At 49.4% G+C, this 27,071-nt stretch overlaps 2 protein-coding genes across 5 annotated transcripts in view; one reads left to right on the top strand and one right to left on the bottom strand.

Annotated features, from left to right (window-relative positions):
- Positions 1–27,071, bottom strand: part of LOC144152821 (longistatin-like) — a 108,537-nt gene that overhangs the window by 52,831 nt on the left and 28,635 nt on the right. The window lies entirely within an intron of this gene.
- The window catches only part of LOC144152820 (sodium- and chloride-dependent GABA transporter 1-like), a 53,236-nt gene continuing 50,247 nt past the window's right edge, over positions 24,083–27,071 (top strand). Inside the window, exon 1 of the mRNA XM_077684296.1 lies at positions 24,083–24,334. The gene's annotated coding sequence lies outside the window, so the exon portion shown is untranslated. The remainder of the gene's footprint in view (positions 24,335–27,071) is intronic.

Here is a 27,071-nt window from a genome sequence, read left to right as displayed (position 1 = left end):
TGACAGCGACGGCTCAGCGGCAAACCGTTTAATCGCACGCTATGGTGCAACGCGCTAGACTATATACGATGCTTGGGCCCGGCTTTTAGCAACATATCGCGGAAATACGAGTGGTCGCTAGAGATTAGCATAGCAGAGGAAAGGAAAACAACCAGGAGGCTACTTTTAGACGAGATGTCTAAACGCGTTTGGACATCGAAGAGTCGCGTGGTGCGGTGGGAGGTCAATGTATGTAACTGAACAGTCTACCTAACCTAATTCTTCTCTGCCACAGCACGCGGAATTTGTTGTCTGATCCCTCTTCAATGAGCCATCACGTAACTTTCACCAAACTTTCCCTTTTGATGCACGTTAATTAATGCCTTGAACAGTGATTGAAGCAATGTTAGTCGGGCCAATTCAGCTTACCGCCGACAGCACTCATCGGCTGAGAGATTTAGAAACTCCGTCGAAGCCTCTGTGCACATAAGAAAGAAGGTGTATTGCATCATCTCGCACCTCCCCCCCCCCCCCCCCCGCCCCCTGTGTTTGGAATGCAGACTACATAGGCATCCGACCACAACATGTCCATCGAATGGCCACATTTCCCACCATGGATTACCGCTGTAATTTTCTTTTAGATTTTAATAATAAAAAGAGCTATATGTGGTTAAGGCCGACTGCACGATCCCCAACAAAATTAATTGATAACTTCCCCAACTGAGCAGGTGAATCCCAAGTGAGATGGCTGTCGGCGCTCCTTCGAAAATCAAACACATTCAGGCCACGGAAACTGCAGGCCTGAATGCAAACGATGTTAGTAGTAGTTCGGCTGCCTTAGCGCAACCTAAACAGTGTAAGGAGGGAGCACTGACCACGGCATACTCACAACGCACGTCTGACAGGCTGTGGAAGCCTGCCAAGTTATTCCGCGGCGCGAGTTTGGGTGCGTTGCCTCCAGAGAAGGCTGCTGGATGCACACAGGAGGTCCTTGAAGCATTCTTCAACTGTATATTCAAAAGCAACTGACTGATAAATGATCCTTTTCGTAATGCTTGTACCCGAAGCCGTTCGAACTTGGCGCTACGCTAAAGGAGTGCACGCTGAAGCAGTACTTCAACAAAACAGATGACCGACAAGCTTCTACGAAACCCCACCGTGACAGCGTTAGGGAAGCCACTCGATTAAAGTAACGGCCACTGGATGGCCGCCGCGCTACCCACTCAGCGCAAGCACACCGATATCACCCTTACTTGGAAGCCATTCAAATTCGCTCGTCCCCGTCAATCTCCATCCGATGTCTTTCAGGTACCGTGTGGGAAAACCTCTAGAATGCATGGAACAAAACACATTATCGACCAGATTTAGGGGAAATCCCGAAGGTGGAGTAAGTTTCTGTGAAGGAATCCTGGACCAGGACCCATCCTGGTTAGCTCAGTTGGTAGAGTGACTTCCCCGGTTAAGCAGTGGTCCCGGGTTCGAATCCTCGACCAGGACGAATTTTTCTTCAACTGCGAAGTTTCTGAGAAAGCTGTATAGCTTTCCTTTGTAGCCGTATGGCTGCATTTAGGTGGATGTCAAACTTTCCTGCACAAAACACATTATCCCCCTACACTGCCGACAACTGGCACATCCTAGGCACCCATGCACGCCTTCTGGCCGCATCCTTCTACCTTGGATGTTCCTTCACCATTAAAAGAATAAATCATTGACAGGCTTCAAGCTTAGCAGCACGCACATTTGTTCACGCACGGGCTTGAACAACGTCACCCACCAAGCCGTCCTGCAAGGTATATGCCGACGATGCTGCTACCCTTTGGACCACCAAAGGCCCGACGGGTAAACAACACGGCGCCCTACAGGAAGCGGTCGACTGCGTGGAAACGTACCTAAAAAGAGGCTGCCATTCGAACGCCCCGGGAAACTCCTAAATTCTGATGCTTAAAGGGGCCATGACGACAAAATACAAGTTTGTTTTATTCGAAAGATTTCGTGTTCCATACCCCCAGCGCTTGTCCGGAAAGAAACGATGCTTTATTCACTGCGAAATTAATCAATTTAAGCTAAAATTTTGATTCCCGCGCCAAAACGTGTGTTTGCGCGGCGTTGGCAATGACATCATAAGAACAGGTCTTTCAGCTAAGCTTGGTGTGGAGCGGAGGCTTACTTACGAGACTTGAAAGTCAGCCTAGATGGCGCCACCACACCGCGGCAAGCCGCTTTCTGCCTTTGGTTCGTTTGTGACCGTATTTAAACCTGCCTTGATCTTGTTCATGTAGAAAAACTCGTTTAGTGAAACATAGTGCTCGCTTGACAAATATGGCCACGTAAGACACCGTTGCTCGCGTCAATCGGCCAGTGTCGTCTGAGACAACCCCAAAGCCCAGCAGTGCTGTGCATCTAAACGAAGCATAGTGCGCGCAGTGCCAACAGCAGTAGGCATCGGTACTTCTATGTTTACGTGTGCTTTCGTAACTTCCACTGTTTGTCCCACCATTCTTACTGACATAAAAAGAATGTTCCCTAAATTTACGCGCAAATAGCTCGTTCGGCAAGCTTAGAAGTTCTGCCTAATTTGCGTTTTCTTTTTCCGGCCTCCGCAAATTGCAGAGCAGGCTGGTATGACATCATAGCTTCTGTTGCGAGAAGTGAGCTAGTGGGTCGCATGGGCATTCCTTTTTTTCCTAATCATACAGCTTATTTGAGAGAAGTTTACGTTAAAAGTGGTGTCAGCTTGATTCTAACGAGGCAATCTTTTTAATGAACCAAACTTACATTTTGGCTTCATGGCCCCTTTAAAAAATGAACGATATGTAGACCCCCATTGAGGCCCCCGACCTCAAGGTGATGGTGCTGCCATCCAGAAGATCTAGACACTCTGAATATTGGGCTTGACTTTTCAAAAAGAGATTGGCAGGCCCTCTTTGTAACATGAGTTACAAAGAGGGTGACGAGCAAAAAAAAAAAAAATCTCGGGCTGAAAAAAGGAGGACATAGAATGATACAAGTCCTAGCAGAATCATACGGCACTTCGTATATGGATCTAATTATGACAGAAAGAAAAAGAAACTTTACCTTATAATCAGGCAAATTTACAAATTGGACTCTCTGACAACCAGCCGAAACATCGACCGAAAAGCTACAATAGTTTTGGGGGTGCATAACGCGCGACAGGAAGCTGGAAGTCAGCCGAATTGAGCGACCCAAGCTTTCTGATTGAAGCCGAACTAACTTGCGCCGCCTCGACTACGGGGTTCATAAAACCAAAAACGGCGCATCCCCCACGCCTCGAGGAAACACATCACGGCTGCAAATGTCCTACATAACATGCATCCAGTTTGCAACAAGGGTTGGGTGAACGGAAGCCCGGATAAAGGCGCTCAGAAGAGCCAACAGTAATGAAGACGAAGACGAAACAAGATATGTCGACGCTGCGAACCAGCACGAGCAACACGCAGTACGGCGCCGACGAGCGCTGTGGCCTCGAATGTGTTCTCGCTATCGCCTTCCCCGGAATACTCTGTCGGTGGCGTCGCTGTTCCGACGGAAGTTAAAATGGTATTCGCTCGACGTCGCCCTGATCTCCGATTTCCGCTGTAGCAGTTTTCTATATTTATACCCCGTTGCAGCTCCATCCACGCCCTTGACATGATTCCCATGATATCCTTTAAGCGGGTTTCTAAGTACCTGACAGAGATTAAATTTTTACTGTTAATTTTATATCATGCCTTATCAAAAACTGGCCCTCTACTCCCGCCATCATCGTTGTCTTTGAGTGATTTTACACTTATTCTTGCTTACCGGTTTTGGTACAGCAGACTCTAGATAAACGGATTTTCAAGGGACCAAAAAACTTAGTTCATTTAACAGGAGTTCCGCTTACTGAGAGAGATGTGCAAAAGTGCAAATGTATGTGCGTACACACTCTTAAGGGCATTTCATGGAACTCTAAGCCCTGGAAGGTGAAGGTTGCTGATAGTTTTCTTCAGAAAGCAGAAAAACTGCAAAATGTTTAGGCACAAAATTCACAAACTTTATTTAGCAATAATTAGTCGCTGTGCTCTGAAAAAATGCATGAAAATGCATCAAAGAGACGCTTTCGTGGTCAAAAATGATGTCCTTTCTTTTCTAACGTAAGTGCACGGTGTACACGCCTCAGGTTTCGACTTCGCGAGCGCTTACGAGCCACCGAATTTAGAAAAATTCCCCGCATTTCCCCGAGGGAAAGAATGTGAAAGTGCGAATGCACAAGTTGAATTTGCGCGGTTCGGTAATGTTCGCGAAAGAGAGATCACACACACACACACAACTACAAAGAAAGAAAGATGCATTTATTCACAGACACCTATTTGTGTTGTTGTACTTGATTGCTAGAGCGGATCTCAGCTGTGAAATTTCGTGTCAGTACTGCTTTAAGCGGGTGCATTAGCCCTTCTCACGCCCGATTCCTGGCCAATCCCCCACGTGGGTATGTGCCATGTCAGCGGCCAGGCAGCGCGCGCCCATCTCCCCCTGTTGCCAAGGAAGACGAGGAGATTCCTGGCCAATCCCCCACGTGGGTATGTTATGCGGACATCGCCGGTGGACGCAGGTTCAGGGTCGCTTAAGAAGTGCATTCTCACTTAAAACGGCAATGCGGTAATGAAGCACTAATGGCACCACGATGGCACGCACGAGGCCGCAGGAGCTATGCCCGGTAACCTCGGCGACTTGAATCGAGACCGAACGACAAGAACACGAACTGCGATGTTGCATCCGTCATGCTAACACGGCTGACTACTAACGAGACGAGGCTTACGAGGCCAACGAGGCTAAAAAAAGAAAACAGAACTAAACAGTGGCGCCGGAAAAAGCTGACGCTATCAGACATGGGTTCGACAAGAATTTCCATTTTCGGTTCCGTTTGAACTGTGGGGCGGAAATTTTAGTTCCCATTACCGAAAGTATTCTTTTTTTGTTTTATCTGAATACAAAACCAACCAACTTACGGTCTACAGTTCCGTTTAAGCAACCATTCCATTTAAGCGATTTCCGTTTTTCTGGCGCTCTTTGCCCTAGCTGGCCTTGCGCCTAAAAACCCAACCATTATCATCATCATCCATGGAATAACGCCCCACGGATTTACCACTCATTAAGAAATGTCTAATTCTTGCTCCGACGAATTTTTACGGGAAAGCTGTCTATGGCTAGGTTTCGCTATATTTTTGTTCTGGGCCAACAAAAAGATAATGTTCCCTCCCTCTCGTTGCCGGCGCTCCAATAACGTGCGTAGCTAGTTTCCTCCGGCTCCCCCGAGGTGGAGGTATATAGTAGTCCGCGCTGGAGCACAATCCTGAGGCTCTACGTGTCTTTGGAGCACGAGGCGTTCGGGTGTGTGCTTTTGTTGGCGTGCTTGCTGCTTATGGGCGGATGCTGCCGCGTTGGCAGTTTCGACGAGCTTCATGAGTTCAGCCTTAAACATTCCCTTGCCATACCTAACTCCCTTCGCAGAAAGCCAGTCCCGTATCCGCTTTTTAAGGTTGCTCGCTCGCAGCACCGTAATCTCGCTTCGCGGATGCTAAGGTACATTATCCATAGCTATAACGGTTCAAAGTGGCAGAAGAGTCAGCAATTTCTCGGTGAAACACTTTCGTAGTGTTTTTTATTCACCTCGTCAAGATAGTCGCCTGAACGTTTTTGTGCCGTACACTTTCCCCGCAGCTTCAACAAGGTTACTGTCATCGTCGCAGTGGGTCTCAATAACTCTGCCGCCTTTGCGAGACTGGAATTTCGGAGGCGCCCCGACAGTCCGGGTCTTGCGGCGCCTCGCGAATGGTATCTACGGTTTCACCAACCCCCACTTGACAACTCGTATGGATAGCGTGCACCCCCCCCCCCCCCCCCCCCGTTTCCTCAGTGTAAAAATCTGCCTACCTGGGCGTCCCGAGCCCGCAATCTGGCGCAGGTATATTTAGCAGCGGCGAGACAGCACACTGTGCGTCGCTTCGATAAGCAGTGCGTTCTGAGACCGCTGCTTGCATCGGAAGCCACGATTTTTAAACATCATGTGCATGGTTGCGATACAGATTGCAGTTCGCCGTCCGCTTCAAAGTGATGCGTCGGCTTGGAGGCATTGGTAAATGATCTTTATCGTGCGCCGAAATCTCGTACACACGGGCGTTTTTGCTCTACGTGTGTACGAGATTTCGGCGCACGATAAAGATCCCCAGGTGGTCAAAATTAATCCGGAGCCCTCAACTACGGCGCGCCTCATCGCCTGCGTTGCGTCGGCGCGTTAAACCCCACAATCAATCAATCAAATCCCATTTCTCCGATAAAAAAAAAAATTGGCGCAGCTCGCACTAGTGGTGCGAGGCTGGAGAAACAGCAGAGATGGCGGCCCCTCTCCCTTCGTCGGAGGCCCGGCTGTTGCACCTCACATGGATTTTTGAACTTTCCGCTGAAGGTTCTCCCTGACTGGCAGGCCCGGAAAGTTTTGTCAGCAGGCTTTCCCATCTCTCCCAAAGTGGACCGCGTTAGCACGCGATAGAACCGCGGCAACCAGCTTCGCGAACTCGGCGTCTGTAGCGCGAACTCGGCGCCTGTGCTACCTACTGCAGGCACGAACTCACGTGAACTGGCGAGGAAAACAGCTTGGGAGAGATTACGCCACGAGCGCTGGGCAGAATGTTCTCGAAGGTCGAGCTGGCCGACGCCGGGTGCTCCGCACGAAGCGCATGCTCACGTGCGCTCCATATTTTTTCTAGGCATTATTTTTTGCGAGCTCCTCACGTGGTACAAGCCTGGAAGTCGCGGGGTGCTCCTCACGAGGCGCGCGCTCACGTACACTCGGTATGTTTCCTTGGTTTGTTTTAGGGCCGAAGCCCATTAGGGGCTCGAGCTCTCGGTGGCTTCTGACGTCGTCGTCGTTTCATGTAGTCACGAAACTTAAACACCCGGACACTCATTTTCCAACGCCTCGTGCATGGGATAGGTCTTTGAACTGTTAGAGATGAAAGGCTCTTGGGTTGTCTTAGTCGTTCAAGCCCGCAGGTTCCGGCTTGGCATGGTGTCGGACTGGAGACTCGAGATGAGAAGAAAACTGTGCAGGAGGTTTATTTTACATGGTTACAGTCGAGAAAGTAGTACCAGAATAGTACAAATACAGTCGTTTAAATAGAGTTCGTATGCCCCCGATTCCTGGCTAGGGAATTTAGCTCCACCAAAGTATTGACGATACCTGATGCACCACCAATGACATGAGGCGGGTCTGATGGGCTTGGGCCACTCGGTCGATGTAAAGGGGGAATGTCCACGTCATCGAACATGTCTTGTGCCGGAGTTGAACCACTGCTGGCATGTCTTGATTTTGGACGCCCCGTAAGAACGGAATTTCAACTCGTGTCCCAGCATGTGAAGGGGAGTGACCTCGTCCTCTCGCACACGGATGGAAACCGAGGATCTTGGCTACTCGAAACCGCAGTTTCCTTTCGGTAGACCCTTTTATCGCCCATATATGAAGGGTACATGCGGCCCGCAGCGTCCGGCGAACCGAAGGTAGAAAGCTGCCACTTGATACTGCCACCGCCGCCGTTGGCACCAGCGGTTCTTGCCGCCTCATGCATTTGGGTGACTCATCCACGTACACCTTGCTAGAGAGCTTGCGAGGAATTTTTTACAGGCCCGTGTTGGCCAATCCTAACAGAACATCATCCTCGCCCACCTCATGTTCCATCTCAACACATCGGCGCACTTACGCATTTCATGATCGGATTCCTGACCGGTTTATCCACGTAAGACTTCTTAATTTCCCAGGGAAATCATCTACCTCCCACCCCACAATACATTCGATAAGGTAGCAATGCTGGCCATAGATCTTACCAGGTATTTGACAAAGTGTCGCACACTGCGATACTGCATGGTTTGGAGTCCATCAGTTCGGGAAAGCGCGTATGACTATATCCGTGACTTCTTGGCACGGCATACATCCAAGTCGGCGATATCACATCGGACACCCTGTCCCTACCATCTATGGGTACATCACAAGGAGCTGTACTATCGCCACTACTCTTTAATTGGGCTATAATGAACATTCGTAATAAGCTCCAACAAATTCCCCATCTATTATTTAGCCTATATGCCGATGATATCACCCTTTGGGCAACACGAGGCAGTGATGCCCTCATTGAGGAAACCCTCCAAACCGGCGCTCAAATAGTCGCGGAGAAAGCTGGCTGGTCCATCTACCAAGTCGGAATTGCTTCTTCTTCCACCTCAAACGTGGAGCGAAAACTCAACACAACATTAAAACTTTTCTTTGATGAGCACCCGATTCCAGAGGTACGCACCCTCAAGGTTCTGGGGTTACTCATACAGCACAACCGGGCAAACACCCAATTCACATCTCAATTGAATAAACTTTCAGTCCAGGCAATCGGTCTTATCAAGCGAATAACTAACCGGTGACAGGGCCTACGAGAAGAGGAGAGGCTGCGTTTTATTCAGACATTTTTAAGTTGGATAACGTATTCTCTCTCTTACTTGCACGCTAACGTCACTGAATATCAGAAAGTTAATTGCCTTATTCGGAAGGCCTACAAGGCGGCGCTGCACTTACACGGCTAGATTAAAACAACTGGAGGTCCACAACACGGCAGAGGAGCTCGTAGAAGTCCATATCTCCAATCAAATGACCCGTCTACCTATTACTCCCACTGTGTTGTGCATTTTAGAGCACCTCGGCATCACTGTTCCAGCAGATTTAGACCGAAAAATTATCCCCATCCCTCACACCACCCACCAGCTCATTGTTCGGCCTCTACCCCGCAATATGCACCCAACGCATAACGCGAGGCCGAAGATTGCAGAAGGCACGCGTGCGCTGGAAAAGCGTCTTTCAAGTCGTCCGGATATGCAATATGTAGATGCCGCTGAATCCCGTCATCACGACGCATAGACCGCGGCTGTAATTAATGAGCCCAACCTTCCCCCTGTAAATTCTCTTACGATTCACACCCCCTATCCAGCGGACGCAGAGGAGGCGGCAACAGCGTCAGCATTGTCCAACAGGCCGGCTGCCATTATTATATTCTCTAATTCCAAAACGGCCGTCCAAAATTTTGTTCGCGGACGCATATCTCCGCTTGGGCTCAAAATTCTCTCACAAAATCCACCAACCTCCCCGGTGGAGTTGATATGGACCGCGGCCCACGCCGCCCTTTGGAGAAACGAGGCAGCCCATGACGTCGCTCGAGGACTCACGATCCGAACGGACCCCAGTCTCGTCCCGTATCATAGGACTAGATCCGCCAGGGATAGACTGACAACGTTCCACGATATCGCCACCAATTACCACCTCGCCCTCCGTAAATATCTCCCCGCACATCCCTGGGACTGAAGGTCGAGGATGTGCGGGAATATATCTCCCCTGGAACTGAAGGTCGGGGCCTTCAGTCCCAGACTCCGCTGGTACGGCCGGCTGTCTCCGCCCTTTCCGCTAGCAAAAGCTGCGTTGCATGACAAGAGCTCGCCAGCGCACTCTCCGGGGAGATATAACAGGGGTTCCGCTGTACGTTTAGTGTGAATGAATTTCTTTATTTGAATTTTTCTATTGTCCTTTTTTCTTATCGTTTTTACTCGCTTCTCCTTTCATGTTCCCCCTTTCTCCTTTCTTGCCGCCTCCACCCATTCCGAAATGAAACCCTGCGTACGCCACTGGTAGTTACGATTAGCTAACGGCAAAGGTGACTAGTGAATATAAAATCAGAGCCATTCCACCCTGTGCAGAGGAGAGTCCGGCGCAGCTGCCACTTTGGTAAGATTCGCTATGTTGGGGACTAGCTATATTGTAACTTATTATATAGAACATAAGGACAGTGGCCCCATCTCTAGGCCACAAACTGAGGATACACATGGTTTTTGGGTAGGGACAATGACGTTTTATAGCGCAGCTACGCCAATTACAGTGCAGTGCGCCGCACAGGTGGCCGCCCAAGAGCGCGCGGCATTGCGCAATGTCGGGGGGAGGGGGGAGGCGTTGCGACACGATCGGGAAAGAGGCGGTAATGGAGAGGATTACAGAGAGGAGTTGTAACCATGCTCCCCTCGTGGATGGGCATGCTTCACTGCGCAGCAAACAATGCGGATAAGCCAGCTTACAAAAAGCAAGCTTAGACCGATCTCCTTAAAGGGACTTACCATCGACTACTGGGAATGTAATTTGGGGTAACATCTATTGTCCCAGCAATCTTCTCCCGCCAGAATTGCGAAAATACGTTCACTATCACCGAAACTACGGGCGATGAGAAATCGCGCATAATCGTTCCCTCTCAACTCGACTGCGAACAACGCGACGAAAGCTGCGCGCTCTCTCCCGGAGAGAGGGATGGCTCGCGGCGTTCTCTTCCGCGGCCTTCGAGATATCACAGGCCGGGGAGTTTTCTTCTTTTCTCCGCCACAAAAAAGCAGGCATGGGTGCTAAACCAAGCGTAGTGCGCGCAGTACCAACAGCAGTACGCATCGGTACTTCTGTTTACGTGTGCTTTCGTAACTTCCACTGTTTGTCCCACCGTTCTTACTGCTTTAAAAAGAATGTGTCCTAAAATTAGGCGCAAATAGCTCGTTCGGCAAGCTTATAAGTTCTGCCTAATTTGCGTTTGCTTTTTCCGGCCTCCGCCAATCGCAGAGCTGGCTGGTATGACATCATAGGTTATCTTGCGGGAAATCAGCTAGTGGGTCGCATACCCATCCCTTTTTTCCTAATTATACACCTTTTTTGAGCGATGTTTACGTTAAAAGTGGTGTCGGCATGATTCTAATTAGTGAATAAACCGTCGTGTGCTGCCTGACAAGCGCTGGGGGCACTATAAAACGTCAAATCTTCCGTTTAAAACAAACTTGTATTTTGTCTGTGTGGCCCCTTCAAAGTCGGCTTCACATCTAAGCATAAATATTGCATGGAAGCCAACCTTGTGGGAGCAATATAAGCCGTTTTATCAAAGCATGGAGGCCCTACGACCTTTTAACAGTTAGCTGTTTAGGCCGACATGAATCCGTCCGTCGCACCCAAAAACCCGAACCCTAAAAAAAAAATGTGGTTAGGGAGTTCCCGGGAATCAAACCCAGGACCTTTACGCCGTGAAACTGGCAACCTAGCCACTGGGCCACCCCAAAGGCCCGAGGGGTACGGGTTAGCAGCGGCGGGGTACAATAACGTGTTCCACGCTTCCCGCGGTCGGTATCGAACCTGTGTCCCTCGCGTTATGAAACCGGCGTCTATCCGATCGAGCTATCATCGCATCCCGGGCGCACAGCGTTTCCTTTGGGTTCGTAGCGCGGGCGTTCGCTTTGGACTTGGCCGCGGGTTCTAGCACGTGCTAACGCGGTCCACTTTGGGAGAGACGTGAAAACCTGCGGAGCAAACCATCCGGGCCTGCCAGTCATGGAGAACTTTCAATGGCAAGTTTGGAAATAAATACGAGGTGATGACATATGGAGCGGAAATGTGGCGCTTTACTAAACATTTACTAAACATTTACAGCAAACTTAGGTAGGCTCAACGGGCCATGGAAGGAGTAATGATCGGAGTAACACTTGGAGACAGAAAAGGAGCTTCCTGGATCAGAGAACAAACTAGAGTAAAAGATATCGTAGCTGAAATAAATACATGGTATTGGGCTGGACACGTAATTACGCGAAATGACAATCGGTGGACTACCAGGGTGACAGAGTGGATTCCGATAAACGGGTGTAGAAGAAGGGGAAGGAAGGAAGGAATACATTATCAGGTTTTGGGGGTGGAGGAGGCCCACATGGCCGCCGCGACCTCCAGGGCCCAGGGGGGGTCAGGACTTGGCCTGACTCCCCCGGGTCACGCAACATCTGCTCCCAGAGGTGAGGGGAAGGCCAGTTACTCTATGGAGGGACGAAATAAGGAAATTCGGAGGCAAAGAATGGACTAGGCGGCGCGGGACAGGAGCGGTTGGAGGCAGATTGGAGAGGCCTTCGTCCTGCGGTGGACCTAGTTGGCTGTTGTTGTTGATGATGATGATGCAACAGCCGGGTCTCCGACGAAGGGACAAGGGCCGCCAGCTCTGCTTTTTCTCCAGCCTTGTACCACTAGTGCGAGCCACGTCATTTTTTTACATTTATGTATGATTTTTTTTTTCGTAAACTGAAAATTGGTCTACTCTGGGTCTGTTGCCGGAGACTATCTGCTGGATCCTAGCCATAAACAGCCCCGCTGGAATTAATGAGATGATTTACATCAATATGGGCCAAAATAGAGTTCAGGGTCCAGGCGAAACTGCTCAACGTCGGCCAGTGTAGCTTACGCTACAAAAGCGCGCCATTCGCTTTTCTCTACGTAAATTGAGACGGGTCGACACTGCTTGCGAAGACGTCCCGTCTTCATTACCGCTGTCCCGTGCAGTCACCCTCGTCGTTCCGTTACTCATCGCAACAAGGTCCAGACAGGCGATCAGTATACCAAAAACAGCCCGCGTTTGACTCGCATCCTCCAGAGCGTTCGTCGCAAGAACCTCATCCAATTTTTCAGTTTTTCCCCTCGTGTTCTCACTTCACTCTTCTCACGTTCCGATCAAAGGTAGCGAGTGCGGCTGACTGTTACAGCGCAGCCTTTTACCCATTACCACCTGCTGTCTCATCAGGTGACAGTAGACAAAATACGCTTTGCGGCAAAGCCAACTTTCTCGCGAATATTTCCTGCAGCTGTCAATCTCACGTAGCTACCTTAGCAAAAGAATCAAACTGCAATTGCCCTCTTATACGACTCTATCACTACGCAAAAGTTTGTTCACTTGGCGTAATTAGTCAGTTCCCTGTGGAGTTGCAAACAAAAATTCACTTTTCCTGTTAATATATGGGCTTCAGCGGGAGAAGTACGGTTACAAGAAACGTCTGCAGCTCGCGTTAAATCAAAACTGTCCGAAACACATTACATGACGTTAAATCACTCCAATGGCTGAACAGTCATGGGAAGTTGCATCTCCGCAGGTGTCAGGGATAACTGTCAGTCGGAGAATAAAGGCGCAACTCATTAAGCCATTACAGCAGAATAACAAGACAATCGCGAAAGGGATAGTCCAGCGTTGGTCTTTTGGGATAAAAACTTCAGTCTTTGCAAGTTGCACTGAGCTAATTAACTCAGTATAACTTGCAAACTTCCCTGGTAAATGCGCGACTATCTCTGTGTACAATTCTGCTACGGGAGTTTTTCCGTGCCCGTGGAGATGCTTTGATAGCATGCATTTTTTGGTAGCATAGGTCGGCGAACTCACTCATGAGTGCACTCACACACCCCCCACTCACCACTCATGAGTGAGTGGTGAGTGAGCCTCACCGTCGTTTTGGAGAGTGTGAGTGCGAGTAAGTGCGAGCGCCACTCACGGTGAGCCCCGTTCACCACTCGCGAGTGCGAGCGCCACTCGCGGCGAGTGGCACTCGCCACTAGTGAGTGCGAGTTCCACTCGCGGCGACCCACGCTCAGCACTCACGAGTGTGAAAGCCACTCGCGGTGAACCCCACTCACCACTAGCGAGTGCGAGTTCCACTCGCGGTGTACCCCACTCATCCCTTGCGAGTTCGAGTTGCACTCGCGGTGAGCCCCACCCACCACTCGCGAGTGAGGGTTCCACTCGCGGCGGGCCCCGCTCACCACTCGCGAGTGCGAATTCTACTCGCGGTGAGTCCCACTCACCACTCGCGGCCAGCTCCGCTCACCACTCATGAGTGGCGAGTGAACGCGCGCTTCTTGCGCGATGTGCGGGGCTTACCGCGGTGAGCATCACTCGCTGTTGGCATTCGTCGCAGGAGCCGCTTGCTGTGGTAATTGCTGCTGGCGATATCCACTCCTACGCACAGCCACTAGTTAATGGAACGACTGCCTTTAGCTTCAGGAATATGTGGCTACTCCCCTTTATAATTAAGGCACCGTGGAACCAACTCTCCAGTGACCTGTTGATTAAGGAATACGACTTAGATGGACGTCTGACGCCATAATGCGCTGATACTCTCACTGTCATGACTCATTGAGGGGATGTTGCGCGCACTCTCGCCGAATGATGTTTCTGCCTCGCAGCGTTTTGTGTTGACATTAGTGCCGGTAACGTCGCCGCAATAAAGCGATTGCACTTCCCTACCGCTGAACGCGGCGATGGAGGCATATTAGGAAGCACCGTGGTCTAGTGCCGTAGTACTTGGTGTACATAATTGGCCGGCTTGCTGCAGATGTCAAACGGCCGGCTGTTCTGAAGCGCAAATTGTGAGTGCCCGTAATCGTTTGAAAAGGTATCGCAGATTTTCACAGATTCGCGTATGAGGATGGCGAAACGGTTCGGATGGGCGAGTTGCGTGTTGTGGAAGCAGTAGCTCATTTTCGAGGCCTTGGCATATTAAACGTAACAGTATTTGTCATTACTTATTACAGCGCCGCTCTGTTATGATCCTCGCTTTCATGCGGACTTCGTCGTCGTCCGCGTGCCGATTGCGTAGGGGTACTGTGACCCCTGAGTGGTGTGACGAATAGTAAACGTTCTCGGCAGTCGAATACCGTAATTTGTGAGTGGGTGAGTGAGTTAATGAGTGCGTGCGTGCGTGTGCGTGTTCACGTGAGTAAATCTGCATGCGTGTGCGCGTGCGTGCGTGCGAGTTCGTATGTGTGTGCGTGCGCGCACATGTTCAAGTACGTTGGTGTGTGTGTTCGTGCATGTGCGTTTCTTTGCGTGTGCGCGTGTATATGTTCGTGTGTGTTGCGTGCGTGTTCGTGCTTGTGTGCGTGCGTGCGTGTGCATGCGTGTGCATGCGTGCGCTTGTGTGCGTGCAAGCGTGCGTTCGTGTGCGTACGTGTGCATGTGTGTGTCCGATGACTTATTCTCCCCGTTATTTCGTATAAATTTTCGACGTGAACTTGTCTCGGTGCCCGGTGCGCGCGCATGACGGTGTAGTTTAGGATCAAGCTGCGGTTTTGCTCTGCGGCAGGCTGGCGCCGTTTAGGGAGGGGGGCGAGGTGGGAGGCGGGCGCCAGGCAACTCATCTCCATGAGGACGCCCGCGCTAAAGTCAGGCAGCGCCGCCTCTCTCCCTCGGCTTGTCTCTGCCAAGCGCTCAAGGCCAAGCGCTCCAGTAGCCTTCCTCCATGGCCTTCCTCCGCCTTGCTTGCCGTTTTCAATCTTTTCGTGGTGTTGTTGTGCTGGACACTCTCGCTATGCGCCCTTTTCACCTGGGATTACTCTTGAAATAAACTGTTTGGAGGGTTGTCCAGAGCGTATTGACTGCGTAATTTTAGTGGCGCGGATAGCGCGCTTGGAGATAGGAATATCTGCGCGCGCTAGCCAGTATTTTGACAGATATCAACAACTTTTCTAAGGTTTTCTTCCGAACTGGACTATTTCTTTTATGTTCGCCCCCGCTGTGAAAATTTTCAGTGTTTATTTTCTTTTGTAGAATCTGAGCGAAATAGCATAGACAATAAAACGTTATGATCAATGGCTCCAGATAAATTTGCGAGAATTTGTTCATTTCGTAAAAGAATCCAGCGACGATTACCGCTTCGAAAGTGACATATCAAGACACGTGTTTATAATAACCGATTACATACTTAGGAAAAAGGGAGGCCCCGTTCCTGAGAAATGTAAATTTTAGCTCAAATCAGTAAGTATTTCATGCCCGAAATTATTTCTACATGCGTGTGAGTGGAGGAAGCGAGTGGTGATTGCGAGTTAGTGTGAGTGGCCATTGCAAGTGGTGAGTGCGAGTGCGAGGGAGTGTAAGTGGCGAATGCGAATGGTGAGCGTGAGCGCAGATGAGTGCGAGTGATGAGCGCGAGTGACTGTGAGTGGTGGGGATGAGTGGTGAGCGTGAGCGTGAGTGACTGTGAGTGGTGGTGGGGATGAGTGGTGAGCGTGAACGCGAGTGAGTGCGAGTGGTGAGAACGAGTGGCGAGCATGAGCCGGAGTGAGTGCGAGTAGTGAGGCCCGAGGGGCGAGCGTGGGTGCGAGTGAGTGCGAGTCGTGGGGCGGAGGAGTGAGCGTGAGCGCCAGTGAGTGCGAGTGGTGCGGACGAGTGGAGAGCGTGAGTGGGAGTGAGTGCGAGTGGTGAGGGTGGAGGGGTGAGCGTGAGCGCGAGTGAGTGGAGTTGTGAGAGCGGAGTGGTGAGCGTGAACGTGAGTGAGGGCGAGTGGTGGGGGTGAGTGGCCAGCATGAGCGCGAGGGAGTGTGAGTAGTAAAGGCGGAGTGGCGAGCGTGAGCGCGAGTGAGTGCGCGTGGTGAGGGTGGAGTGGCGAGTGCAAGTGGGAGTGAGTGCGTTGGGATAAATATATTTTTTTAAGTGAGTGTGAGTGAGTGGCATTTAGTTTTCCCGAGCTATGCTTGGTAGAGAAGTAGTTTTTTTTTTTTGCACAACTTCTTTTTTACAAAGGAATGCATACTATCAAAGCATCTTCACGGACGCTGAAAAACCAACATAGCAGTATTGTACACAGAGATAGTAGCACATTTAACAGGGAATTTTGCAAGTTACACTGAGTTAATAAGACTACAGTTTTTATCCCGAAAGACCAACGCGTTTTATCTTCCACTGCTTTCAATAAAGGTGCAACCACCTCGTCAGGCTACTTCTCACGGTAGCGTTTTGCGGCTGCTCCATCCTTATTGTTGAAAAGAAAAAAAAATTGATTTGATTTGAATAGAACTATGCTAAATCACGTATTACGAACAATCGTGTTTTGTTTCTTTCACCCGGTTGGACCATGCGCCCCGGGAAATCATGTTTTGTGGCGCGCACAAGTTTTTCTTCGCTGTCCAGTTACGTTCACACCGTGGATTGGGGCAAATATTTTTCTTTCAGTTTGTATTACGGCTGTTTCTCTTCGTTGTCACCGAAGCCTAACTGTAGTATATGTTTACCATATTCTTTCTGTCTTTAAAAAAAATTACCAACACTTCAAAAAAACATAAGCGCGATAGGCGCGTTGAGATAAGCGCAAAAGCTTTCTCACATCAGAACTGCGTCAAAAGTGCGTCAGAACCTTCGCTAAACGTGGGTCCAATCTATCGTCAAAACCTTGAAAGACCCAAAATCTCAAACGTAAAACGAACCCATGCGACGATGTTTCGCACCCTAAGTAAACGCATTTACGAATGAGTTCAATGCATGCCGATACGAGGCTTATGAGGAGGAGGAGGAGGAGGAGGAGGAGGAGGAGGAGGAGGAAGAAGCAAAACGTGTTATTGAGCAAAAAAAAAAAAAAGAAGAAGAAGGTGGGTGGCATCCTCAGTTCAGGAAGCCGCGCGCTTCCGCAGCCCGGGCGGCCCGGTTGATCAGGCGTTGCTGGTCCTCCGGGTGCAGGCTGGTCAGTGCGCGTTCCCACCGCTCAGGGGATTGGGAAGGGAGGGGATCGAGATGGTGCGGGCAGAACCATACAAGATGGGCTGTTGTGGTGGTGAGGTTGCAGGAATGGCAGAAGTAGGAGAATGTGGTAGGGGAGGTGTGCGACAGTACGGTACAGTTGAAGTATGTGACAAAATAATACAGCCGTCTTCCTTCTTTATGATCGATGCATGCATCTTCTTATCTAGGACCGTTCCTTTTTCGCAATTTTCAAGTAACCGCGACAATGAAAGCCCGGCTTCACGCACGCGCCTTTTGTCCAGAGGCCTTATAAGAGCGTTTCGGTCGACCAACCGGTCGATAGGAAAATGCATTAGTTTCTTGACAGGACACCATCGAGTTAAAGCTTTCGCTTTGAAAAAAAGCATGAAGAACATAGATATCTTTTTCAAGCCTCTTACTCTAAAACTAGTTGGTAATAAGCTAATAAGCACACTACAAATACGGCAGAGAGAGAGAGAGAGAGAGAAATAAGAAGACCCTTCCGGCAAAGTGAATTTCTTCAAATCACGTGATAACAGGATCTTTCGCGCCATACGCAAAATACGAACACATTCACGCATATTGTGGGCAGAAACGTTTGCTATAAAGACAGCTTATTCACGCGAAAGAGGCTTGCAGCTGCAACAGGTGCTTGCGAAAAGGCCATGCAAACAATTTCGAGAACATAACAAGCCATCGTGACGGCTGATGTCTTTTTGTCTGACTGGTTATCACATAAACAGCGGCGGCTGTAATGGAAAGTTCCAGCACATTTCTTCATACCCTCCTCCTCCCCTGCTGCCACGACAACGTAATCATGCCACCTAAACGGCTAAAATACAACAAAAAAGAAGCGTGTACAATGGTTGTAACGGTGATTCAGTGCGGCCACGGAAAATTATTCAACGTTTCAACCAGGCAGCTGACCTAAACGTCTATATAACACTATCAGAAGCAAGATGCCGGCAGAAACCGACCTGATATTCCTCCCTGAAATCAGCTGCCCGTTCTTAGCTGCTTACTGCCCATTCGATACGGCTTTGTGAACGGTTGAGTGAAGGTTGATACAAAGGCAAGGCTTGCGTTTCAATGCCAGACCGCACGCGTATGATCTGCGATGAAAGCTGTTCGAGCCGCACATCGCTTTGTATACCTCATGCGTGTCTTTTGCATGAATTATGTGCCGTTTTTAAAAAGTCCAAGCTTTCTATGGTTAGGCGGAAGGAAAATCCGGTGGTCCTGTGTACGCGGAAAACTACTCCGGCGCACCACAATGCGCATATGCGCGGAAAGAAACCAGGTTCGAGAGCAGTTAGAAGTAAGGGGAGCGAAATTGGATGTGTTTATCACAGCAGAGCGCGCTCGAAGTGACCTACTGCGGGAAGCCAATCCCGCGATAACAGCGGGCAGGTGCACGACGCCGGTGCGGGACCAGTGGCGTGAACGTGCAATGGAAAACTCAGGCTACACGTTCGGCCATGTTCAGACTACCGACGCAAAATCCATATCGTGATTTACGGGCGTAAAAAAACGGCATGTCACGCAGTTCATTGGCTGAGACGTGAAATGACGTCATTCTTTAAAGTTAATTAGAGAGTTTTAGCAGTCCGTCCGTTCCGTCGCGTACGTAGCTAGCGTGTTTACCGGGACCCGTCTGTGCACTTGGGCATTCGTCGCGGTATGGGGATTAGTTCCGCGCGCCTGCCTTCGCCATGTCCGCGCCTCCTCGCCCTTCCACACGCGCAGGCGCAGACCGGACCCGGTAAACCCGGTAACAACGTAACGAACGGAACGGACGGACTGCTAAAACTCTCTATTACGACAGTTGCGGCAACAGTCTGAGCCCGGCCTTACTTCGAAATAAATAGGCCATGCGTCATACGTAAATCATCGGCCGCACGCTGGTTAACCGTTTATGGAAGCCGATGATGGAGAAGAAAGTGTGTGGCATCCTCTATTCTTTTTAAGAACACAGAAGTTATAGTTTTTGTCATGAGTGCCCAACTGGCCAATTTTGCTTGAGACACCTTGGATTACTGATGGCAGATTGCATCGTCATCAGTGCCGTGGAGAAGTCTACTGCTGCTCGTATATGCACGTGACCGAGCTGCCTGTTTGCGAAGGGACCTTGCGCAAGGCCATTGCATCTAGAGGCTTAGGTCCATATCGAATAAGCGAAATGGTCATGATAAGGATGCTCTCCGCAGTCCACTTTGTGTAACCATGCCGGGACGGACGTTTGTGAAGTGGACGCGAATCGGCAGCGAAGTCTTGACTCGCTGGGGATTGTTCGAAGCACGTAAAAGCATCGAAGAAGCCATCGGAGGCCAGAGAGGTGCCGATGTTGCAATGACTCCCTCAAGGCTGCTCGTCGGGAACTGTAAGATAATGATTACTTGAAGCGTTACAGCTTCGTGTTATGGGGCACAAAAAAGAACAAATTTTACAAATTTTTCGAACGAGTTTTGTAGCTATATAGCGGTCAAGGCCTGTTTTTTTATTTTTTTATTTTTTGCTCTGGGAAAATACACCAAGGGATACTTTGCCGGCATTGACTGTAACTGAATGATTTCAGTGTTTACATTTAGCCTTGTACTGCATTCGCCACTTGGCCGACAGGCGCAAACAAACACTGCCGTATGGTACGATATTTCTGCCATTTCGTATTTTACCGCCAGGCTAAGCGGTAAGGTCGGTCGCGCGCTTGTTTTCGACACTAAAATTTGAAAATGAACGGTAAGCAGCGCACGTCGTTCCAAGTTTCCCCTCTCAACGCCGTCGCCTCCTTGTGTACAGCAGCAGCAAAAATCAGCGAGCATAACGAGAAACGCGCCGCCGAGAGGATACTTCTCTAAACAGGTGATGGAAAATTTTCGCCGCGTTCCAGGCGCCGCCGTTTGCGAAAACCTATTCCGTTGTTTCTCAAGGCGGTGGCCCGCGGATAACGCGGTGCGTGCCGTGAAGGCATGGCCGGTGAGAAGCGCGCGAGTTTCAAGTGTGCTCCGCGCCCTGGATATCTGCATCAGGAGGAGGAGGAGGAAAACTTTTATTCATATCAAATAAGAGCGCTGTGAGTGGAGTCCTGAGTCCAGGACCCCAGGAGAGCTTGCTGCCGCCTTCGCCCTCTCGATGAGCCGAAGCTGACGATCAGGATCTGAGCTGGCCAGCTCTCACTCCCACTGCTCTAAAGTTGAATTTCGTGTTCTGTCTGTATTCTTACTATGTTGACAAGCCCACACCACGTGGCATAAGGTTGAGAGCTCTCCACAGTGAGGGCAAGTGGATGTATACATTGTGGGGAATATAGCGTGGAGCCTGGTACGGTGCGGAAAAGTATTGGTCTGTAGCTACCTGAGTGAGGTTTCTTGCTCTTTTGTGAGGGATTTATGGCCTGGCGGATATATCTGTCGGGAAAGCCTATAATGTTGAGTGATCTCTCTGTACGTGACTAACGGCTGGTTAACCCTAAAGCTAGAACGCCGTTGCTTCGTCCGCGGGAGCCACCCACCAGGAGTGTACAGGAGGGGGGGTTGAACCCATTCAATTTTTTCCAGACAGTGCGTAAGCAAGTGCTAGTGTTTCTTTTGGCAAAACGTCTCCCTTCCCATAACCCATAGCAACCACCCCCTCCCCCCCGTTCAAAACAAAAATGTCTGTCTTCGACCTGTCCCGCAAAGCTGTTTTATCTAAACGAACTGTGTATAAAGGCATGGTGTGGTAGTTTCTGAGGTACGTTAGTCTTCTCTAAAACTATAAATCGCTCAAAAACGCGTGTATACATTCGAACCTCGTTAATTCGAACTCGCTTAATTCGAACTTCCGGTTTATTCGAACTGACAGTGCGGTCCCGGCAAAGTTATGTGTATTTAAATAGCTTTCGTTAACTCGAACAAATTTTCGGGCCCCTTTGAGTTTGAATTAACGAGGTTCGACTGCATTTATTTCATCAAGTACCACGAGCGAAAAAAAAAAACTTACGTAAATGGCATTATTGACTTCTTAATACAGCCGTATTGTCCCCTTTAATTAATAACTAAAAAAACACGCAGGCCAGGAAAATTTCAAAGCGAAAGTTTTCCGTATTATTCACTTCCCTCTTCGACGGTCGCAGATATGTGGCTGGCTCCCACTTCTCCCATTCCTTCGCTTCATACAAACCTGGTGTCTTTGAGATGCCATCATTCGATCATTCAAGCGACAGTGCCCCGAAGATCTGCAGTGCGCAGCTACGCTTAACCATGCGTGATTAGAAAAACAACCATTCCGCTATTTTTTATTTTTTGTGACAGCGATATGTAAAAGACAAACAAACGAACAAGTCAAACAAAAATAGTTAGAGTCAGGTGGAAGCAGACAACATAATTCCTTTACGTCAAACTTCCACCGTTTCATTTGCTGACGAAGTTGAGTAAGAGAAAGCAGCATACATTACGCAAATGAGAGAGAGAGAGAGAGAGAGAGAGAGAGAGAGAGAGAGAGAGAGAGAGAGAGAGAGAGAGAGAGAGAGAGAGAGAGAGAGAGAGAGAGAGAGAGAGAGAGATTATACTGGTGAGCAGGAGGAGAAAAGTTTGCAATACTTGCAATACTCACGTGCATAATGCCGAAGCGGAAACAATTTGACTCAACTACAGGAAGTTTAGCTCGAATGCCCGCGACCTGCGCTGCCCTCTCCCTTTACCCTGTGTGCATACGCTGTCCACAGAAGAGCCGAAAGACTCAAGAGCCAAGAAGCGGAATAGAAGAAGTTGGCCAAGACATCCGTGCTGCGCAGACGATTTGCTTGAGCATAATTGGCTTTAGATATGAGTGACTCACAACATTGTACTGATCAAACATGATGCCATTTCATTTCAACCACACATTCATACAATTTTGTCGTGCGTGCGCGCGTGTGCGTGTGTGTTTCGAGCTACGTTTTTACGCCTTTGTACGCAGCCACTGACGCTCTAAAAGGCCAATATTTTTATGAACTCTCCTGTCGGCGGCTGTCAACACCACTTCATTGTAAAGACTGTAGGTTGCAAGTTTATGTTGGCGACTTTGGTTTCATGCCCCTATCGGCCCATATCGGTGAGATAGGCCTTTGTATTCCTTTACTTAATAGTGCAAATGTGGATTTCGCAGTGGTGCGGCGACTGAGAGACTTTCTGGGTAGCCTCGAAGCGCTGGGTATTGAAGCCAACCAGTGTAACTTCGCCGTTGAACAAAAAAGATTGTGCGTGAAGCGCAACCTCCATAGCACTTTGATGGTAGCAAAGCTACCGTCAAGCTAAGCAGCAGCTGGTCGCTAAGCAGCACAAAAAAGTGTGTGCGTGCGTGCGTGCGTGCGTGCGCGTTCGTGTGTGTCACTGTTCTATTGTGAAGGGGCATGTCCACCGTACAGGCCATCTGCTAATACGACGCCGCGAGGAATTTCTCGCGTCCGTTGTTCGGGTCAGAAACCTATCACGCTTGTTGTTTTCCTCGTCCAGAAGGAAACAATGAATCAGATATAGAGGCACGGCATTAAACATTTCGGAGAAGCTGTGCAATTAGAGTTACCTTTGGGTCGACTAGAAGCAAAGAACCCATCTACACCAGCCAGGGTCAGGATGTTGTACGCAAACCCGAAAGACGAGTTATAAAAAGAACGCTCGCGCACAAAAACTCGGCTATAGTATCGTTGGTAACTGTAACACTTCGACGGCCATTAGGAACTGGCCAAATGACGTAAGCCAAGAGCCCGTTCTATGATTGAGAAGGTTTCAACCCAAAAACTCAACTTAGCATCATATTTCACATTACGAGGACGTTCCGTCGAATCACGCATAAAATCATTCCGAAAAATTACATGAACAAGACTAATATCAAAGATCATATCTCCTAAAAAAAAAAAACTCTTTACCTACCCCCCTCTCTTTTCTTCATCCTGGATCAGGCGACGTGCATCAAGTCGACCAGTTACTTCGATTTCGTCACTTAATCCGACCAAGCACAGTGATCCGTCACGTTCAAATAGTTCAGTTTTTAATTTGGCCAACCAATTCGACATGATTTAGGGGCCCGCGCGGGTTTAGCAAACGAGAAGTGCAAGTTTTTACAAAATATTTCATAGAAAGTCTGAGCTACAGTAACAAAATTCAATTCTTAAACCATTCAACTAATACACGGCGACCTGCCGCTATCAAGATTATCACACTGAAAGTGGTACCGCGCTATTTATCATCTTTCCCACGAAAGCCGGGGACACGGAGCAAGGATATTCATGCTCCTTGGCCCGGGCCGTGTAAGGAGACAGTAGAAGACTTAGTAGGCAGAGCATCGTACCATGGCAAGCAGTTGTGCCGTGCCAGTTACGCAGGCACGGCAAAAGCGCAGCGCGACCAGCGCTGACCTGCGTTGCCCTCGGAGTCTTGCGGTGAGAGGACTTAACACTCACACCGCGGCGGCGGCGAGACGGCGAAAAAAGAACAAAGACACAACACAAGCGGCCACGAGCGGCCTTTAAAACGAAAAAGAAAGCACCACACGCTCTCGATGCTCCGATAAATAACAACGAGTAAAAAAAGGTGCGCGAGAGAAGCCGCAAGCGAGTGCGGTTGTGGTGGAGGGGGGTAGAAATGCCGGCGCGGAAACCAGCTTCCCAGCGCGTCCGGTGGGGGGCGGTAAATGCGCGCGGGACGCCGGCGGCGCCGATGCGACCAATGGAGTTCGAGCGTGGAAATTTCCGAAGCCCGCGATCGTGGCGCCTAAGAAAGGAGCGCTCCTCCGACGGTGCGCCGGCAAAGAGCGGGATCGCGCAAGCGCGGAAGCACGTTAACACCGCGCGCAACTCAAGCTGTCAGTTGTCTTTGAACCGGTGCTAACCACGAAGGGTGTCGCGCCCACGTGAAATTCATCTCGCCGGGACGCCCTGTTGCTCCGCCGCATCTGTTTCGGATCCCCCAGCATCTTCCTCATCCTGCAGGTCCGAACGGGGAGAGCCGACTTCGCACCACCACCACGCCGGGGTGAGAAACTGCCGCCTTTGTTTCTCCTCGCCTGCCTGTTTGAGAGGAATTTCGAAAAAGTGCTGGCAAATTTATTTCAGCACTGCGCACTTGGTTTGATTGGAAAAAGAAGAAAAAAATGAGAAATTGGCAGCTGCGCGATTTCCTTGATGGCAGTGTCTGGGAAGGAGAAAGGGGGAAAAATGTATCGCCTTTTTCAATCTCACAGGTCGTAGCGCATCGCGTTAAACCAGTCACAATGAGCTATTTTTATCAAAGCTTATGGATGAGAAAAATCTAAACAAACTGTATTGCGCCCTGCCTGTCAATCATTTACTAGCTTGTACCAGAATTCTTGATAGAGTGTAGACAGTGAGAAGTTAGGGGAAGTTAGGTTTTCTGTCCACTCACCGCGTGGTCCTTTTTTTTTGTTTGTTTGTTTCAAGCTGCGAAATAGAGCACTTATCAATGCCTCGTTTTGCACGGTTTTGGATCTTAAGAGCGCGTTTTCACTCCAGGCCTTCCGATTGTTGTCCAACTCACCGCCAACGGCTCGCTACCCCCCCCCCCCCCCCCCCCGAATGTGTCTTTTCATTTTTAATTTTTTACTTGTCAACTGTATTAATGCGCCACCACGCAATAATTGCATTTTTTGTAAGAACAGCTTGCACATTTTTTATGCTCACCAAAAATGAAGTCCCGGGTCCTCCCCCCTTTTTTTTTTTCCGTGATCGGCAAGTCCTATTTTCGCTATTGTATAGCTTGGCACGAAAATTAACTGGCAGCTTGCTGGGACGACTTCTGGCATAAGTAACAAGAACTTTGACCTTAATGCGCGGTATGAACGTGGTTTGGCAGTGAAGCCGAACGAGTGCGCGATGCAAAACACTATTGATCGCGGCGCTGTCCAAAGGAGCGCCAGGTTACGCGTTTACAAACACGATTTGTCGGTAATTTACGATTTAACATACTTGTGAGTTAATTAGCTTGACGACACTTGAAAGGGCGACAGTTTTGCCCCAGCAGACAAACTTGGGGCTGCTCGTTTTACGGTAGCTTTGTGATGCTGCCGAAATGACTTAAAAGCGGAGGCTTCGTGTTATTTGCATTAAAACAACCACTAATAGTTATCCCTGACACCTTGCTTATGGGAAACTTCCCACGATTACGTAGCTGTTTGAGCAGTCTAACGCCACATAATTTGTTTCGGAACACTTCCGATAAAACACGGTCCTCGCGGTGAAGCCTATGTATCGAGAGCAGACGGGAGTTCCGAATTGTTTACAACTTCACGGCGAAGTAATTATAGCAAGTAAGGGAAGCCGTGCGTAATGATAGAGCCGTGTTAGGGGTCAATTACATTATGATTTTTTTTCGAGATATCCCATTAGATTGAGAGCTACTGAACATTTGCGAGAAGGTTGGCTTTGCCGCAAAGCGTTTCGAAGATGGCTTTACTTCGAAAATTGTCTTGCTGGCGTCTTTCTAAACGCGAAAATTTTGATCTGTCTTTCTGTCCATCGCTCAAATCATCCATGTTCCCGTCAGTAATATCTGGTGAGGAAAGAGGAGAGAGACCAAGGTTGGTGGGAGACTAGTGGGCGAGGGGCGGGCTTTGGTAAGAGGATTGTGGCAGAAAGAGAGAGGGAGAAGAGGGCGAGTGAGACTGAGATACTGGAAATAGAGGAGGAAGATGATGGTAAACAGCGGGGGTGGGGGAGTGTGGTGGAGAGGGGAAATGGAGGAAGATGGTGAAATAGGCAGATGGTAATGGGTACATCGAAATTATGAGAGAGCAAAGGAGTGGTGAATGGAAAGAAGAGATGGGTGATGGGAGCAGAGGAGAGAAGCGGTGTGAGGGAGAAAGGGAGGTAGGAAGTAAAAATGACCGCAGGAGATAATGAGGGGAATGGGAAGAGGAGGAAACTGGAGAGGAGCACGCGAGCGAAATAAGGCGGAGGGCTTCGTGAAGGGAGAAATTGTTAAGGAGAGGGGAGAGGGGAGACTGAGAAGAGGGGACGGTTGGAGTGAGAGAGAACGCTGAAGAAAGGAGGAGGGAGACCCGGGAGAGGGTGCTGAGATAAGGAGAGGGGAAGAGAATGGAGAAGGGAGGAAAGCATAGGTAGGGTAGAATTGATTCATGGGTTGTAAAGACTTCTGCGAGACGAGCAAGGGGGGAGGAGCGTGAGAGGGGGGAGGGGGAGATAGGAGACGGGCGTTACGTAGCTGGAGCGGTAAAAACGCTACCGTATTTCGACGTCATTTGCAGCGGAGCAAGCTTGCTCTTCAACGCCATTCGCATGTTCACGCTTCCTGTGAATTCGCGATTTGCTACGCAATATGAATCTCCTGGTTCGGCGAACCAAAAGCTGTTTCTTTCGATACGCCATGCTACGAAGGTTTCAAGACCAAATTGCCAACGACGACATTTTATGGCGTCTGGTAGTTCAGTGGTTGTAAAGACGCAACCGAGGACGAAGCCCACAGCCCGCTCATGATGCGTATTGTGCCTTCTTGCGGACTTGTAGGGGCAATGGAAAACTGCGCGCAAAGACGAAAAACAAATAAAAGGAAGTAAACAGACAAGGCGCACACAATACCTTTATATACGCGTATGAATACAAATGTTTGTATTATGCGTGAGCTTGTGGAGCCTTGTGCTTTTAAGAAACTTGTTTCCGGGTTCCAGATGAGTCACCCGGCATCACCTATAGGTTGGCGAGAACGCGTGTGCATTGTCTACTATTGCATTTTTTGT

The sequence above is a fragment of the Haemaphysalis longicornis genome, unplaced genomic scaffold (assembly GCF_048455015.1).
Source record: "Haemaphysalis longicornis isolate Haplotype H1 unplaced genomic scaffold, Haemaphysalis longicornis Haplotype H1 scaffold_9, whole genome shotgun sequence".
NCBI lineage: Eukaryota > Metazoa > Arthropoda > Arachnida > Ixodida > Ixodidae > Haemaphysalis > Haemaphysalis longicornis.
Note: the sequence above shows the minus strand (reverse complement) of the source record. Positions and strands in the feature narration are given on the sequence as shown.